General features: G+C 41.3%; 1 protein-coding gene across 8 annotated transcripts in view; it reads left to right on the top strand.

Moving 5' to 3' along the window:
• The first annotated feature begins 6,080 nt into the window (after nucleotides 1-6,080).
• The window catches only part of WIPF3 (WAS/WASL interacting protein family member 3), a 39,066-nt gene continuing 26,329 nt past the window's right edge, over nucleotides 6,081-18,817 (top strand). Inside the window, exon 1 of one of the 8 annotated variants that reach the window (XM_087772274.1) lies at nucleotides 6,081-6,186. The gene's annotated coding sequence lies outside the window, so the exon portion shown is untranslated. The other 7 variants (XM_087772231.1, XM_087772282.1, XM_087772249.1 and 4 more) reach the window with 7 other exon arrangements.

Below are 18,817 nucleotides of genomic sequence, written 5' to 3'. Positions count from 1 at the left end.
GAGAACCCAGTCCTCTCCTTTTGATGCCTATTGCCAATATGTCGTCAAGGTTTATTTTGCAAAAAAATGTAGTGAATTAAAAATTTCAGTAAAATTTACACTGCTCCTGCCACACATTTGAGGCCTTGAACACCTTTTCTGAAGACTTTCTAAATGGTTTTATGGAAAAAAACATGCAGTGCACTGTTCTATACTGATCTCTGTGCTACCTGCCCTTTCTACAGCACGAGTGAGCTCAAGATTGGTGTGGGAGAGATAAATACTTTTGGTCATAGATATTTGCTGTATTTCCTCATTTCTATTTTTCTGCTAGCTCTGTACTTTTTAAGTACAGTCTGAAAGGGATACAACTACAGAGCAAGGAGACTAAGCAATGAATATCACAAACAGAAGCTAGTCTTTCCCCTCCATCTGCCTATCTGATTGCCTCCCTTTCCCAACAACCTTCTTCCCAATAGCTGCCGCCAGCCAGGTGCCTTCAGCAACCACATAAACAGAAGGGAAACCACTCGAGTTCCTCCCCAGAATATCTAGAGATGTCCTATCTGTTTGAGACTCCAATCCAGCAGCATTTCTGCTCTCTGGTGCTCACCGGGCTTGTTTCTCCTGCTCTCCTCACCACTGCGACACACTCCCTTCTGCGGAGGCAGTGCCTTTCCGATGAGCTGCCCAGGCCAGTGGCAACAGCTTCCCAGCGCTGTATTCCCAGCTGTAAAATTCCCTCTTGCTCGCTGTTTGTGACTACTGTTTTTCCACTTACAAGATGTGCGTTCTACTCTCAGCAATACTCGTTTCCAGCCACTCCTCCTGAAATTATCCATTATCATCTTTTTCAGCCCTGCCTTATTGTGGCTAGTAATAGCACCCGAATGTCACACCATAACCTGTAGCATTTGCTTCATATGTACTGAGAAGAAATTCTCTGCGTAGAAGTAGTCCATGATAATAAATTATTATTGAATTATCTCTCATTGAATGACTGAAAATAACAATGTTACTTTGGGCAAAACCAGACAGTGGCAGTATCAGTAACTGCTGCTGAGAATATTGACAGCGAATTTGATGATAGTCCTTCAAGTGTAATCTTTCCCCTTTAACAATTTGATTGCAACTCCTATCTGCATATAGTGCAGCAGAGGGCACTCCCTTCTTCAGATCCCTACAATGAGTCTAAAGTACTTTAAGTGCTCTCATGGGCTGGGACAGATATCAACTATCTTTCAAAGAGAAAAATACCTTTAAACATCTATTAAAATGTTGATACCACCACTTGGAAAGAATATGTGTGGGTCCAGTTGTTCCAACAGGACTTAGATGGGTATTTTTCATATGCAGCAGACTGTGAAATATGTCAGATTTTATTGTCAAGTGCTGAAAAGCCGAATAGGCATTTACTAACAGTATGTTTAAATCTTGGTTTCAAATGAGGTTATATCTTTCTTTAGACACAAAGGACCAAATTATTATTTCAAAGAAAATCTGAAGGATTTACAATAATATATCCACATGCTAAAGCTGCAAATTTGCTTATGCGAACAAATCATGAGACCTGCTGCCTGCCCATCTCCTGCTATCCAATAACATAGCCTAGTCCCTCTATGCCAGCCTGATTTTAAGGACTGCAGAGTTGAACGGCATTTCAGGTTTGGCTGGTGGTGAACTAGACTGAGAAGAGGAGCAGTCCAGAGGCAGAGTATAAGGGAAGTACGATAATTTGCTGAGAATAGTCAGTTATGTCTCAGTTACCATCAGGAGCAGCAGGGACTACCTGGGCACTTGTACCCAAGATGAACAGATATAGACTTGCACCTCTCTTTGACTAATAATTACACTAATACCTAACCTGCACGTGCAATGTTAATAACTGTGTATGCCATTATGTAGGAGACTTTCATTTGCTGTTTAGCGTCCTGTTCTAGGTAAACTCCGAGCCAAATCTTGTACTTGACATCAATGCTTAAAAAAAGAAGTGTTCAAAATATGTTCAAAGCCCAGGATGTAGAAAAACACTCATGCGGCTTCTTTGCCATAATGCGATAGCTGAAGCAAAGGGAATTTCCAGGGGAGGAAAAATTGCTCGCAAAGATCACAAAGTACCTTTCTATTTCAAGGAAGTGGCAAAGGAAACCATCCTCTTCAAACACACTATTTGTGCCTACTAATTATTATCGTCAAGTACACTCCCCCTGGTGGGGATGAAAAGGTTACACTCTGAAAAGTGAGATTGGAAAATGGTATTCTGATTCTTGCCGTATTTCACTTTTCACCCTAATTGCAGACTAGCACCGGGCATGCTTTCAGCTCATTATTCTCTACAGAGGCCTGCTAATGGTGTTTCATCTACTGCCTAATTCTACAGCTTTAACATGGAAAAATTCCTTTCAAATTCAATACCGATGGAGAGCAAACAGTAAGTCTGCCTCTCTGCTTTTTGTTTAGCTGTTCAGTAACTGGATAAACATTAACCAGCTGGATAGTGCAATTATAATTTTTTTAAGGTACTGTAAATGTCTGCAACAGCATAGTATCTGGCAGCCTCACAAATATTAATGAATGCATTCTTGTTCCACTCATGCTATTAAGAGCGATTAAGTGCTTTCACAGAGGTCATGCAGAAAATGAATGGCAGAACCAAGCACTGAAGAAAATCCAAAGCTTTTTTACCAAGAGACACTTTTTAAGACATCCCACAGCACAAACAGAAATAAGCAGAAGAAATACAATTAGTGGAAGGATTGACATTAGGTACTAATTATTTACTATGAGCCTGAACGTACTTAGACATCGTTTCCAAGGAACTCAGCAAACAGCTTGCTCAACAAGATCAGGAGTAAGGGTTTAGGATTTGGATTAAAAACACGGAAAAAAAGTAAACACTAATATCCCCCTCTAGGGAAATAATCTCTACTAATTATTTGTCCACAGCTTCCCTCTATATTGCAGTCTAAACTGCATTTGTAAACATAACTGCGTTGTTCTGTAACAAGCAACTCAATCACTTTTAGGAATTTCTTACTAAAATGTATTAGAGCAAAATTAAAGTTTTGAGTTATTATTAACACTCTACGGAAAGGACAGAATTTGTACAGATAACAAGGAAAAGATCAGTATTTGGAGACAAGTATATGGGAATATCTCTGTTCATACATGGGCATGTCTGTTAACTGTGGAATTAGAGCTAACAAAGTCATCAAATGAAATGGCTGAGGCTATTATTGTAACAGAATTTTCAAGTGTTGAAAGCTATTCAGAAGTGTAATCAAATGGCATGCTAAAAGCAAGAAACTTTTTTTATTTCTGCTCTTAAGCTTTTAAGTTTCATGCATTTTTATGCATTATGCACAAATGCTTCGACCTATAGGTATTTTTGTTACGTCTGAAAAATGTATGCATAAATAATGACAAATACAAACCAATCCGTATTTTCTGACAGAGGTATTTAGCCTTGACCAAAGTTTAAAGTCATTTTTTTTTTTACTTTAAAGTTAAATAATTTTTTTTGCTTATGTTCAGTGGTGACTAGAAAGCTTTACATGTGCCTCTTATTCAAAATACAAAGGTACAGATGTTGTAAGGGAATGAAGATTTTCAGCTTTGTCTTATATTGTCTGGAGGGGAAAAAAGTATACGTACTTATGAGAAGTACTTTTTTTGACAAGTATTTATGTTGACACATACCAGTGAAGCATCCCAGATTGTTCTACTCAAAATCAGTAAAAATACACCAAATAAGAGATCTGGTTCTTTTGTCTCTGTTTGGGACACTCTTTATCTCCTTTTAAATGGTTTCATTTATTTCAGGTATTTTTCATTTTCTTGTGTGGGATTTTGGGGAGTCTTGAAGATGACAGTGTCATAAACATGCTCTTAGTGTAGAAAGATATTTTTAAAGAAATGGTCAATGATACATTTGCTAAGAATAATTATCATCCAGTATTGAACAAGTTATGAATGAGAGGAATCTTCAATTAAGCAATATGCATTTTTAAATTTGTTTTAATTTTCTTTTCATTTGTTTGTAGCAAAAACAGATGAATCAAAATGAAATTTCTCTCGCTACAAAGCATCACTCACCCACCGCACACTATGGCAGGTCACCACAGGCCATTTGCATCTCTCCTGTCTTTAATGGTCATGGCTTCTCGGTATAGAGGACAGAGATTCTGCTGTCTCCTGTTTTAGGTTAAGTTTATCCTGCCATTCATTTGTGGTCTTGTTAGACTACACATTTGTTATCTCTTAGAAATTATAGGCTCATAACGAATTTGGCTTTCCACAGAAGGGTTAGGACCAGAAATGGAAGGGTGCAAAATTTCTCATTTAGGCTGTCAAGGCTGAAGGTATGAGCTGGGGTTCAGCTGTGCAAGATACAGCAAGGGAAGAAAATGTAGGAGAAAAATACCAGGTATAGCAGCTGTCTGTGCTGGAATAAAAAGATGACAGACTGGGGCTGTTATGTTGCTCAGCACAGCCACTCAGAAAGTACTCCACAGGCCGACCCGAGAGACACGTTCCCAACCTGTGACGAAACCCAAAATAAGCCTTGCAGTTGCTTGCAGCATGGTACCAAGGAACCACAGAGAATCTCGCAGCAGTAGCCTGAGTCTAGGACAGATGCAGAGGTTCTCCTTTTCTGAAGAAACGGATATATTATTTGATACATGTTAAAATGTATTTGTCAAGAGTAAAAATATAATTTCAGTGTACAACACAATTTTTAATAGTTATACAGATGGAATGTATGGAAAATAAACTTGTATTTATGGCTATGTTTTGTAAAATATATCAGTGTTAGCTACAAACTTGTTTGAGGCAAGTTTTCTACATTTGAAACACTTCAAATAATTTTAAATTGGTAGATAATAAAACTCAGGAAAGGCACATCCTATATAATAATTTGGGGTCAGTTTTGTCCCTGCTGCATTGCCCTTTCTGTGATCTTGGATTCAGCTGTGAGCAGGAGGAGGAGGACTTCATCTGAGGAACCAGAAAAAATGGGGGTTTCAGTGCACCAGCCTTCACAAAGCTCCCTGCAGTTCGTACAGAAGTCTTTGGCCTCTTCCACTACCACCGTGCGCTTCAGAAGTGCCGTCGTTCCAATTCACCATTGGAAAGGGAGCACTCCTTTCCTTTTCACCTATGCCTCTCAGAGACAAAACAGAAAGACGAGACTTTTATAATTCCTAAACATGCAGCCCCGTAGGACTCTTAATAAAATCTAATGTGCAACAGGTTTCTGTAACCAGCTGCCACTAGCCAAGAGGCAAGTATTACGTACTTCAGTGTATTAAATGTATGCAAACTACGTACCGCAAGTAAAGTTGGTTGTTTCAGGCTAGACCAGCGCATAAACTTCATACCGGGTCAGTCCCGCTGCACTGGTGGAAATGCTTTCTGCTGCACTGGACAAATTCTGCTGTCATTATGTGGACCTCATTGGGAAGTGAAAGAAAGAAAGTGGAGGAGAAGTCATAGGAACAGGACAAAATCAATTTTCTCCTGCACTCTTGCAGCTTGTTCCTCTTAAGTTCCTTTTTGATCTAAACCAAAAGGTGGGCGAAGTCCATTTCAGCATTAGCAATCTGAAATCAAATCTCAGCTGAGATTAATTTGCATGAATAATGAAAGCTATTTTCAAGTGTGGCATTATATATATTTTTTAAAGTAAATGCTTACATTTTTATTTTTCTGGGGCACTACCTATGGCACTCTTGGCTTTGTTTTGTGCTTTGAAGTTCAAACTAGTGACCAGCTGGAAGTGGGTTTAGAGCTCCCTGACTGCTGTGGAAGCAACTGGGGCAGATACTTAGGACTGAGAATTATTTAGTCTGACAAGCAATCAGGAGGATATTTTCAGAATAATAAATCAGACTCACACCCCTAGCCAGACAGGACAGAGGGATCTACAGCATGGATTTTTGTGCCCCTGCCCTGAGGAGCAGAGGTGCCACAGGCCATCGGTGACTTTCCACCAGTCTCAGAGGCTGATATTGCCATCATCTGTATCCAAGCGACACTGATTTCCCCAGACCGCTTTATAATCAAGCAGAGCAATGAAAAACCTGATTTGACATTTCTACAACAAAACAGGTTTTCCAGAGAAATCCAGAGAAGATGGGCCTGCCTCTCAGCCACCTGAAAGCACCACCCGAAGGCCACCAGGCACGCAAGAACCCGCACTATGATGTAAGTTATTCAGCAGCATCCTCATTCTGGCAGCGTCTGCTGCGTGACAAAATGGGGGTGCCCTCTTCCCCCAGCTGGCTGGGAGGCCACTCAGCAGTAACTCCCTTGCCCTGACAGAAACAAGGAACGCTCGCTAGGGAGAGGCTGTAATGTTTCCATCTGTAAACGGTCTTGAAAAAAAATCCAGAAGAAAACAAGATTATTATCATTTTTTTTATTCAGATGCTTCCAGCGCACAATCTGGGGCACAAAAAACGAGGGCACCCAGCCGGCTCCAAGCGCAGGCCTTGACGAGGCTGCTGGGCAGAAGCGGTTCGGCAGGTGGACGGCTTTTGGCAAGGGGACGGGGTAGTGGCGTCCTTTCTCCGTGCCACGGGGCAGCATTTTGGCTTCCCCATGGGCTTTAAAAAACAACCAGCTCTGCCAAGGCATCCGCTCCTGGGCTGGTGCGCCGGGCTGCAGCCGGACTTCACCCTCAGGTGCTTCAAGGGCGGGGATGGAAAACGGGGCCCGCGGGTGGACGCCCGCGCCGCGCCTCCTCCCTGAGCAACAGCCCTGCGTGGGCAGGCGCCAGGCCCGGGGCCAGCGTGGGGCGGCGGCGGCGGCACCGGGACCCAGCGCGGCGGGGCCGCTGGCGCCAGAGCGGGCCGGAGGCGGCTGGCGCTTACCTGCTCCCCGCGCTGCCCCTCCAGTTCGTCTCCCGCTGGGGGCGGCGTATATCAAATTACTACTTTAAAAAAAAAAAAAAAAAATTATTCCCCTCTGAGGACCGGGACCAGCTTTTTTCCCCTCAAGATCTTAAGATCCCCCTCCCGCTCCTTCCCCCGCCTCCCAGCCAACTCCCACCTCCCCTGAGGGGAGGCGGGCGGCCGCCGTACCTGGCGCCCTCTGTCCGGGGAGGAGCGCGCCGCGCCGCCCCGGCCCCAACGGCACCGACACCGGCACCGGCCGCCGAGCAGGTGGGCGCGGAGCGGGCGCAGCGCTGCGGCTGCTGGGGTTGGGGGGTGCCCGGTGCCTCCGACCCGCCTGGCAGCCCCCGTCAGCCGCAGGCGCGGGGTGTGTGGGGGGTGCTTGCCCCTCCGTGGCCGCCTCCCCTGGCCGCTGGGGCCGGGGGCCGCGGTGGGCGAGGCGGCCCGAAGGCCGGAGCTTTCCCCCCGCCCCGCGGGGGCCGAGACAACTCCGCGGACAAACTTGCTGAGGCGGCCGGTAACCGGTAACCGGCCCCGCGGCAGCCGGCGGGCACCGCCGCGCCCCCGCCCCGCTCCCCGCGGGGGGTCCGGCACCCCTCGGCAGGGCCCGGCCAACGGGCCGGGGGGGGCAGGGGGTGACGGGGTACCCAGGCCTCTGGGATGCGGTTACTCACAGCGGTGCAGGAAGCGTGGCTGCATGTTAGGCACAGGGTTTGCGTGGTGCTGCTCTTCTGTTTTTCCAAGTAAAGGAAAACGGGCGCTTTCCAGGCGGCGGTGGATAGGAAGAAGTTTTTTCCTAGTTTTTGCCCTTGAAACAGATGTGCTGGAATAGGTCAGATGAGAAAAGGGAGGCTGAGTAGCAGTCAAAGCTACCGTCTATTGAATGCTTATGTACCTGTCGCAGAGGGAGTGCTGGAGAGGTGCTAGAGGCTTTAAAGGTTTGTCACTTAATAATAATTAACGTGGGTAAAACATGACTAAAATCTTGTCGCTTCAGCCTGTTTGTGCTAATACAGAGCGACAGGGAACGTGTTGGTAGAGGGAAGCAAGAGGGTTTTTTGTTATTATTCTTAGGATACGCTTGGCGTTCGCAAAGGTGTAGCAGCGGTAGGTTGTGTCACAGCCCGCGCCTCTGCCCGCGCGGGAAGGAGGGGAGGCAGGGCGTGTTGGCGGCGTCCCAAGAAGTTCAGGAGCTCTAGGAATAGGAAGGACGCATTAGGCCAACTTTTCGTTTGTTACTGGAAGTGGAATATTGCTAAGCGAGATTTCTGAAAGGTAGCAAAATAACTCTGATATAGGAGAGAAGACACTGAGATATGAGATAAAAGTTGATGATTTCAACGCAGAATGGTCTTGGGCCGGTCTGGATTTATGGGCTAAAATTTGCAAGTGCTTCTGCTGATTCAGACAGTGAAATACTGCTGAAATTGTGATAACAGTGATACCTGTTATCGTGCATGCTGCACAAATAGCATTGTTGAACTGCTTCCTGATACAATCAGTATTTTCAGTTTCTCTGTCCATATATCCAGCACGAACTCCTGTTTATTTAACAGCACGTGTTTGTATAATCATTGTTAAAAAGCCTTCAGTTCACATCCTTTGTACTGAAAGACAAGCCACGGGGAAGATGATGAAGGAAACAAATACAACTTCATTCCGAGCTGAGACACTTGTTAGGTATGTGTGCCTGAGGATGGTTCCCGTTCAGTGTGTGGACCTGTGACCCAAGACAGTGTCCCGGCTGGAATGCGCAGGCGGCGCAGGCACGGCTGCCACCCACAGCTGGTAAGGGACATTGCCCAATGTGAGGTGGAAAGATTGAGTCTGCTTTGCTGTCAGTTACCAGCTTCCATGTACAAGGTAACGTACAAGACTCTCAGTGTGGGACCCTTAAAAAGGATTGTGTAAGTAAGTGTTCTGTTTCACTGATAGAATGCTTTGGATGTTTTGCTGTAAATGATGATGACAAAATGTGGGTTAGACTCATAACCAGAAAGAAATTATTTGGGAGTTGGTTCTTCTCCTGTAGAAGATCCTGGAAAGGAGTGGGGCTTAGCAACCAACATGCAGCCCCTCTTGATGTTACAGTGACCTTGCTGTTAAACATTTTTAAGTGTTATCTACAACATCTTATTAAGATTGAGGCTCCAGTAGGCTAAGTGGCATACAGAATTGCACAAAAGTGCAGGTGCCTGTACCAGCTTGCAATATAAGTAAGAAACTTGTTTTTTTTAAAAAAAGCAAGGATATACATTCTATGAAGACAGGAGTGTATAAAGAGTTTGATCAGCTTTGTATACAGAATTTGGTTGCTTAGGGGCAGATGCAAAGCTTAATTCATTAGGTGCAATGTTCAAGTCATTGCTAGTTTGGGTCTGTTCCTGAAAATGATAGAGATGCACTTGGGATTCTGATTCTGTGATTGTACTGTACTGGCAAGAGCAACATATGACTGTATTTATCAAATCATATTGTATAATACAAAGCAACTCCCTCATTTTTGCCTGTCTGTCTCTTTCCGTCGGCTCCCCCAAAAGGAAATATAAATAAAGATCCTGTAGCACCTCAATTTCTGTTACTGCAGTACATCAGGAAGGGCCATGCTAGGATTGGGTACATAATGACTACTAAATATGAATTTGCAGAAAGTATTTAGGTATTTGTTTTTAAACAGTAAATCAAAACATAGCAGTGTTGCATCTCAGTAATCATACCATAAAAGCCAGCAGTGTCTGTTGAATGTCTTAACAGAATGTAGCATAGATGCAATAGATGCCCTTTATACTTAAAAAGAATTTTTTTTTGGTTGAGGAGGTCAGTAGTTTGGGAAATTCATTGTCCTCTGAAAAGAAGACCTTGAAGTGAAAACAGTATCTTAGTCATAACAAATAGAAAAATATTTGCACATTTTAAGAGATAGATGTTAAAAGCTTCAAAGTTGAATAACATGATTTACTATTTTATAGTCTATCTAAAATAAATATTAACTCATATTAAATAGTTTAATATTAATATTTAAAATATTCTAGCTCCAAAGAGAAGCAGGGCAGTGAAAGGATTGGCGTCAAATTTCTTTGTATGTTTGTTAGTCATACCTCACCTATAAGAATTACATGATTTTTCAGAAGCATCTGCTTCTGTGGAAGCTTTTCTTCTCTGTGCTCAGTGACTGGGAAAAACTTCTGTTCAGTTATCAAAAGCAGGTGAGACTGGACTAGCTCAGTTTCAACTCTCTTACCCTTGACTTCCTTAAGTTACTGATCCTGGATGTGTGTGAGCATCTGCTGCATTATTATGTGGGTATTTTGTGCCATTCGTTTTAAGGTCTAATAAATGAGATCACACATGAAAAGTTGAAGCAGGTGATTGCTTTGGGAAAATGATACTAGGCTCTGTTGTGCCAGAATAAAGATTCCTAGCTTCTTGGGAGTATATGTAAAATTAGTATCTAAATAAACATAATAATCAACTGTAATATCCAGTAAATTCTTTTATCTAAAAGTTTTCAGTACTGACCTTACACTGAGTTACTAGTGTCTGCTGTGCAGTTTTGAGGTGTAGCTTTCTGGAGTGCCTTTACCACTGTTCTTATAGGTCTTTCTCAATTAGTCTGTTCTCTTACACAAAGTAATTACTCTCTTTGAAAGACTGAAGCTTTCTGAAAATTGGCCTATAGTAGCAAAACCTCAGTGGGACTTCACAGGTGCTTTTTCATCTGTGGTCATTCTGCATCAGGGTTGTCCAGTGGCTTCATAGCCAGCATGAACAGTGATGTAAACAGTGCTATACTTACAAAAAGAAAAAATGTCCTTAGGCTTCCAAATTGGAGAGAAAAAGAGTGTATTTTTAGACAAAATTGTATTCTTTTGAATATGCCCACCTTAATTTGACTTCTGAGTATCGTCGAGTGGACTCATTCAGTATTACATACATGACAGCTGTAAAGCTGCCTTTGGATTGCTTTGAAAGTATGTCAGACAACTAAAGAATTTTTGTGAAAGCGTGTTTTCATGCCTTGGTAATTCAGACAACAGCTGAAATAGATTTCCTTTAGACTACCAGAAATACCTCTCTCTCTCAAATAAGATCATGCATGGGGAGCCTCATTATTCTTTGCATTGACCCTGTGTTGTCTTTTACCACATTATGAATAGATACATAACCCTCTGTGATGTGAATGGTATCATTTTGTAGCCAGCTCAGGCAGAGGAGAGCAACAAACCAGCTATGCTATAGCTGCAGTGTAAGTGATAACACCAACTGAATAGCAGAGGAAAACTGGACTGAAGGTCCCTACAAGATAAAGTTCACTAAACATAAGAACAGAAAAATCAGCATGAAAGCACTTGCTCAATCTTGACACCGCTCTTAAAAATGTCTAAGAAAACTACCTCCTGTGTCTGCTCTGCAGCTTCTATGTAATGGATGTGCTATATCCTTCGTTTACACTGTTGGCAATTGCAATGTCTGCCTTGATAAATTAAAGCAATGGCTAAAAATTACAGTGCTTCTCCCTGATTCATAAGACAGGGGTAAAATGCTTCCTTCTAGATGAACGAAGTGAATTAATGAGTTTAGAGATAGTAACCCCTTTGTGTTGGCCCCTTTCAGGAATTATACGCAAGTCCGTAAATGACTGCTGTACCATTTAACTTTTTCTAGTTACTATATCATGTTTTACTCTCTTCATTATAAGTAACAAAAAAGGAAAAAAGAGGAGAGCAGAATATGGTACCGGATCACAAGGGAGGTCTTGGTATCTTTTGTTCCTCCTTTGTATCCTCTTGTTTGAAAGGTATTATGTTATTGCTTTCCTAACGGGCATAATTTTATGCAGTGAAAAATGTACACGCACCAGCGCTGCTGACTGCATATAAAATAGTCCTGGCAAGTTTTGGGCTTTTATCCAAGTCAGTGAATATACACTTTTGTTGTATATTCAGAAGAAAAGAAATAACACTGTATCTGTACAGAATCTGTCTATCTGCTGTGTTAGTTGAGCAGACACATAAAGAAAATAGCAGAAAAGGGAAGCCAGGCTTAGATATCGGGAATACAGCGCAGTTTTTTAGTAACTTATTTTCAGAGGGAATGTTTGCTCCTCTTGGGAATGCATGAATCACTGCAAAAATATCTGTCAAATTCTGCCTAGGATTTGGACAGAAAGTTGCTTCAGTTGATCAGTTGTGTGAGTGCAAACAGCTTAACACACGTTAGTCATGTTACTTGTGCTACTGCAGCTTGTATTTGCTTGAGCATTTTCAGAATTAAACCCTAAAGAACTCACCTTACTTCTGAAAACAAAGGAAAATTTTGCATAAAAAATAATAAGAGATGGATTAGTCCCTAAATTAGTAAATTGGCAGAGGGGGTGGAGACTACCGTCGTAGTGTACTATGTGAGTGACAGATGTGGGGCCTAACAGGGCATTTAATGCAGAATGAAAGCCTTTTTTAGCCTTGAAATGACTAAGTAGCAAGGAAATTATGCAAAAGCGGATTGTACAAAATATTCTTGGATCAAGTGATCATGAGTTTACATTGACTTAGCAGTAGGATAAATGCTGCAGTGCCATGTGGGGATACCTGGGCTTGCTCTGAATGAGCTGTACCAAGGGCTGCAAAGGCTGGTATAGCTGCAGAATGCATATACTGTGGTTGCTTTGCTGCTTTCCTCTGCCCTGACTGTTCTACCTGGTTGTTTTTCTTCAAAATTTCAGTCTTGTAGCCAGTCCGTCATGTGAGGCTTTGTACATGGGCACTAATACTTAGCAGCTCTAGTCAGGATATATCTCCTGGTACCTCCTAGAATCATATTTCCTTTTTTTCAGATCTAAATCAGCCTAGTTCTGTGTTTCCTTTGTTTTTCTCAGTAGTAGCAACCTGTGCTGAACCTCTGGTATCATCATGCAGAGTTATTTACTTTTGCACCACGTGCAGTGTTTCTTTCCCCAGGGCTGTCAACTCTACCTTTTCAATGAATTGTCCCCGTTTGTCTTGCCTTGCGTCAGCAGCAGGCAACAGGTGAAGTGAATGGTGGAAAGAGACAAAGAAGATAGTGGAGAGGGCGAATGGAGAGACTGCTAAACCACCAGAAAAGGAGAAACGTTTTCACAGAGGGAAGTACAGAAAGAGAAGGGCCAAATCCAGACTGGTAAAAGTGAAAAGTGGAGTCCAAAACCAGCATAAAACTTGACAGCAGAGTTGGTGAAAATGAGCGAGTCCTCATCTTTCCCTTGCTTTGTCTGATGGTAGCAGATACTGGCTGCACTGGAAGTATTCTTGGGAGCTGATTCTGGCAGCTGATTCTGATCTAATTGTTCAAAGAAGGAGAATTGTAGAAAACCACTTTGCTGCTTCATGTCTGTGATAGACACAACTTCAAAAAAATCTTCTATTGCCATTTTTCTAATTGCAATATTCTAATCCTTAGAATTACTTCTTCATCAGGCAGCAAAGTTAGTTGACTATTTTTGGATTCCTAGTGTTCGTTGCTTATTCTGTGTGTACGGGTAGGTATTGGTCACATTGTCCTCTCTGAATATAATGACTTTCACAAAGAATTGCAACTGAAATCCTTTGATAAGTCAAAGGGCTGAATCTTCAGTTTAACCAAACTCATATTGTTTCTTCTGAGAATTTTGTTTTACTAGCAATTCAGACCCAGGCCTACAAATCAAAACATCTTTTGTCAGGGATTTTTTAGGGAATTAAGAGTTTCAAATGACTTCACGATTTGTTGCTCTTTGTACAAAATGAAATCATTGTCCTGAGTAAATGGATGTAAGTTTGGAGCTAGATATTTTGTCCATTGCCTTTAAAAACAGCTAACAATTTTCTGTACAAGAAAACATATTTACACTTCTATGCACATAGGAAGTTTTATATCAGCTATGACACTTAAGGGGCAATAAGAGCACTTTGCACTTTATTTATTTCAGAGCACTGAATTAGTTAAATACTAAAAATGCAACATTATGGTAGTGTAGTGAGGCTTCCTTAATAACATAGGTTTTTATATACCTTTTACTTGAAAGTATGGAAGCCTTACTCTGCTATGAAGACCATCTAAGATGAGGTTACCAACTATGTCATTAAAATGGAGAAGCAGTTTCAATAGGATTGACAGATAAAAGCATGAAAGTAAGAATGTATAAGCATGTTCAGAAGTTGTAGTTTAATTTGTCAGGACATCAGGGCTAGCATTTTTACCATTGGAAGTAGATTTGGAAGGAATATTAAGTAATCGCAACTTCTCTGAAAACGAGGATCAAAGCTTCCCTTTCTTTATTTGAGGTGAGGATTTCCCTGGCAACTGATTCCTGCAGGTGACCAGACCATCACGTTTTATATCCCTTATGAAAGACAATTCTCCTTACAGCATACAGTGACCACAGCCCATGCTGGGGCATGATACCAGTACTGTATTGTAGGGAAGAATGGCTAATGTTAGGTTGCCAGATTTATTTTCCCTGCGTTGCCAGTATTAGACTGTGTTTCTTAAGCTGGTAGATAGCAACCTGACGTGGCATGCATATAGGTTTCTATAAATTTATATTTCCAAGATGGAAAGCTGTGAATGTTTAAAATAGGATCTCTGATGAAACATCATGTGATTGAAAGTGAAAATTTTAGAATTATTTGAGACATGGATTTTGAAAGTCCTGTAGTCTTCTTATACCCACGTTTGCAAATTCTTTTCACTTGATTGGCATTTGAAAACAGACATTTGTTGAGCTGTGTATAGCAAGTGTAAAAAGCAAGATGCTGAATACTACCTTGTTTGGGTTTTCTATTTTGATGCTAGCTACTTAATTGGAAAGCAAAACTTTCTTCTGTTAGGGGAATTTATTAAACAACTTCAGGAATTTCTTTGGTGGAAACCATTCTCTGTACAGTTATACTTCTCAAATATCTCTATATTATATGAATGATAGTAAATAAATATATTAATAACTATAAAGAAATATAGTATTAATAATTATGTGAAAACATACAATTTACTTCTCTGCAGAAACTACAAAACTTCCCAGTGTTAACTTCAAACATCAGATTGCCTCTAGTAAGAGAGCTCAAGTGCTGTTCACAGTGAAACTCTTGAGGAGTATAAAAGTCATCTTCAGAATGTGGCAGTGACCTTGAACTTCCACTGAGCTGCACTTTCTTTATTTAGCATAGGCCAATGATTAACTTTGCTAATGACTGTATATCGAATTTACCATTGTTTATATATCTGGCAGTGAAATAGGCCGTGTCTGTCTGTACGTGGATGATACAATATATTTAAAGGAAATTCTTTGTATAAATTGTTCCCTTTGCAAAGTTATGTCTTTGTGCAGGTCCTAATTCCTTCTAACTTACCTCCTGTGTCCTTGGACTGTTTAGCTTCAGGTTAGCGTTATTGTTGGCATGATCTATTTCTTCTTCTTAGGTGTTGTTCTTTGCTCTTACTTCATATTTTTAGGTGTTGTTCTTTGCTCTTACTTCATATTTAAAAGAGGACGACAAATTATCTTGTTCTGCTTCCTTACAGCAATTAGTCTTCTCTGGCAGATCTCCACAGAGCAGAGGAAGCTACACCCTGAAATAGTCATGTACAGGGACATGAAGTCATCTGTGCAGCTTTGTCTCTGAAGGGAGGTTTGTCAAGACATAGCACTTTAATTTCTAGCCTCAGCACCATAGGGAACCCAGCAGAGAGGTCTGCCCATGGCACACATGGAAGCAAAGTGTCTTCAAATTCCTGTAATCTGCACTAGGTCAGCCCTGGCTGGTTTGTTCCAGCGTTATCAGGCTCCTGACAGAACAAAGTCATGCTGTTTTTTCAGGCAGAAAGGGGATGCAGCCCTTAGCTGGATCAGGCCTGGTGGAAATAGTCCAAACTGGAGAGAACTTACGTTCCTTGGCTTAAATGCAGGATACTGTTACGTGCTGTGAGACAATCCCACAGACCCTGTGTAGGCAAATGCTGCTTAAGAGTGTTTCATTGGATATTAAATGGAGGAGGAGCCCCTGAGGTTTGTACATTTCAGTGGAAATGAAATTTCAGCCAGATTCTGCCTTTAGTTGCAGTGATGTAAATGGCGACTGAGAGCAGAAATCAGTCTTATAAGTTGTATGCAATCCGGGTGCTGTCTGTTAGGAAATGGTGAAAGGCTAGAGTTTTCTTAGTCAGCTGTAGGAATATACCTGTGAATGTCTTAAAATATATTTGGTAAGATAGGTATGTATATGAGTGTTTGCGTTTCTCATGAGCTGTAAAAGAAGGTAACAGTTTCACGCTTCTGCACTGCTCTTGAATCTCTCAAATACAGCAGAGACTGTCAAGTATTTTGTGGACGGGGTTATTTTTGCAGAGGGGAGAGAGACTATGAGGATACTTGGAGGCTCTACCTTGATTCTTCCTTGTTCTGTTCTCTAAACACAAAAAGTCATGCACACTGAAAATGGTAGAAAGAAATGTAGCATCTGGTGCTTAAAAATTACATAGTTTCATTCTGTTATACTTAAAATCTAAACTGGTTCATTTCAAACAGAAGCTTTTTCTAAGTCATTTCCAGTTGTGTGGTAGTGACAGAAGAAAAATTGATCAGTGTAAGACATGTCTACTACTCTGGTTTTTCTCTTCTCTGCCTCTACATGTGTTGTACTGTCTTTAAAAGATCTGTGGTGTGCTCGTACGAGTGATTTCAGCTGTTCTTCAGTGATGTTTGACAGGAGCAAATGGGGGCACAATTAGGCTCATCATCTACTTTTCAGATTGTGAAAGTAGAGCAGATGCTTATTGATGCTGTTTCTCCTGTGTAATCTTGAAATTCTTTTAGTTTTCTGTTAAAATATAAGGACTTAAAAGCTGTAACTTGGAACAGTATAGTTAATGGGGAAATTGTATTTGATTATATAAAAGCTGATTAAAAGTTAGAAACAGAATTTGTGGTCTACTTTTTTCTTCAGTTTTTAATCAAGAAAATAAGACCAATATTTTAGATAAGCTTTCCTGCACACCTGTGAAGTATCTGCCCCAGCCTTCACTTTGAAGCAGAAAAATCTGTAAATTTCCCCAGAGCTGAATTACCTACCTCAGAGTGCATGGTTGCAATGATTGGAAAAAAAACAAAAACAAAACCAAAAAAAAACAACAACAAAAAAACACACAACAAAAATCCCAACAAAGTAAGTGCTACTAGTTAAGAAATAATTTTGTGTATAAGTGCATTTTATGTGCATTTAAATAGTTGTGACTTTTTCCTCTGTCATTTCCCCTTCTAGACATTGTTCCAAATTGAAGGCACAGCTGTTCCATGCCTTGCCTTTCCATGATGGGTGAAGGTACTTCAGCATAGCCTTTGCAGACAGACCTGCGGTGGTTCTGCTAGGCATCAGTGTGGCAGGAGATGTGTCAGCTGCTGTCCAAAAACCACGTTGTTTATTAGTGTGGCTCTGTGCTCCCATCAGGGCTTTGCCTTAGTGTGAGCCTGGCACTGTGGCAGTGACACTTTAGAAGGAGACCTTTGGGAAGCTTTTGGATCAGAGCTTGTGTACATCTGGTGGCTGGGAAAGGTGAGACCAGATCTACATAAAAGCTTGGGCTGATGTTTTGAGTTTACCACAGGTGAATCCAGCACAAGGCTGAGAGCAGTTCGTGAAGAAGAAACATCTGAATCTACTCTGTCTTGTCTGACACTTCAAAATGAAAGTCTGGGTGAAGACTTTCTTTGGGCCTTCAGAAATTTGGAGCTTCAGTTCTATATTGAGGACTGCACTTGCTGTTCTTGCTTAAACCCAGCTGCTATTCAAGCAAGCACTGTGAGAAGAAGCAAGGAACAGTCTGTGACACCTGAAATTACCAGTCTTAGAATTACCCTTACGAAGAGGACAAAAAAAGACCAGTTGTTTTGAGATCGGAGAACGGTAATAATGTTCACTGACTGATGGGATGACTTGTAAGAATTAAAACAGCTCAAAAAGTATAATTAGACCTTGTAAATGTACTTCTGAATTATAATTCTTATATTTCACAAAGCTGATGCTGAGGGGTAGGAGAAACTATTTTTCTTGGTACAAGGTAGAGTCATCTGCAGTGGAGTGCAAATGGGACCAAATTAAGAAAAGGAGAAATTAGGCTGAGTGTCAGGCAGTCTGAACTGTGAGAGTTATTTGACTGTGAAAGAGCTTCCCAGGGGAAATAATACAAGCCACATTATTTGGGACACCTAAAATTAGACTTCAGAAAGCACTAAAAAAATGTACAACCTTGCTGTGGTAGGGAGGTGGGCTAGAAAAGGCAGGGTTTTCCTTTTTTTGCAATAAATTCTGCTATTGTTGGACCCGATTCTGTTTTGTGATGTAGAAGTTAAGGGAAGATTTACATTACTTTTTGCCTGAGAAAACGAGGCTAAACACACAGGCTTCTCCCCTCCACCTATTGCCCACTTTTTAAACAGTAGCTTTTTATTTCTGCCCTTCAGGGGTAGTTCAGATCCCACTCTTCCAATTATAAATATGTATATTTAGAGGAGAGGACAAAGGGCGCGTGTGCCTTAAGGACCCTTTGTGGCATTTCCCTCTTGTCTGGCTCTTAACAGTCACTAGAACTGATCAGCATGACACTCCTTTTTTGTTTGTAATTCAGAATTTATTTAGCTTATGTGCAAATCCATAACCCTGGCATGTTCCGAAGCTATTGTCTGAAATTGGCAACCATATTTTAACTAGCAACTTGATGAGGGGCGAAGAGGCAAATGAAATATAGCCTTTAACCAAGGAATAGAGGCCTCCAAATAACATGTGTTGATATATTGAAAGTGTTGTAGTCTTCTCCATAATTTTATTTAAATACAAACCATGTAAGTGAGATAGGTGCAGTGATACAAAGGAGGTTCCCATACCCAGTCCTACATATTAAAATGTGTAGATCATGCAGTTATGACTAAATTTTAA

Source organism: Nipponia nippon, unplaced genomic scaffold (assembly GCF_047370975.1).
Source record: "Nipponia nippon isolate SJK-2023a ecotype South Korea unplaced genomic scaffold, ASM4737097v1 scaffold_1, whole genome shotgun sequence".
NCBI classification, from domain to species: Eukaryota; Metazoa; Chordata; class Aves; order Pelecaniformes; family Threskiornithidae; genus Nipponia; species Nipponia nippon.
The sequence above is the reverse complement of the archived record's forward strand: the minus strand, read 5'-3'. Positions and strand labels throughout refer to the sequence as shown.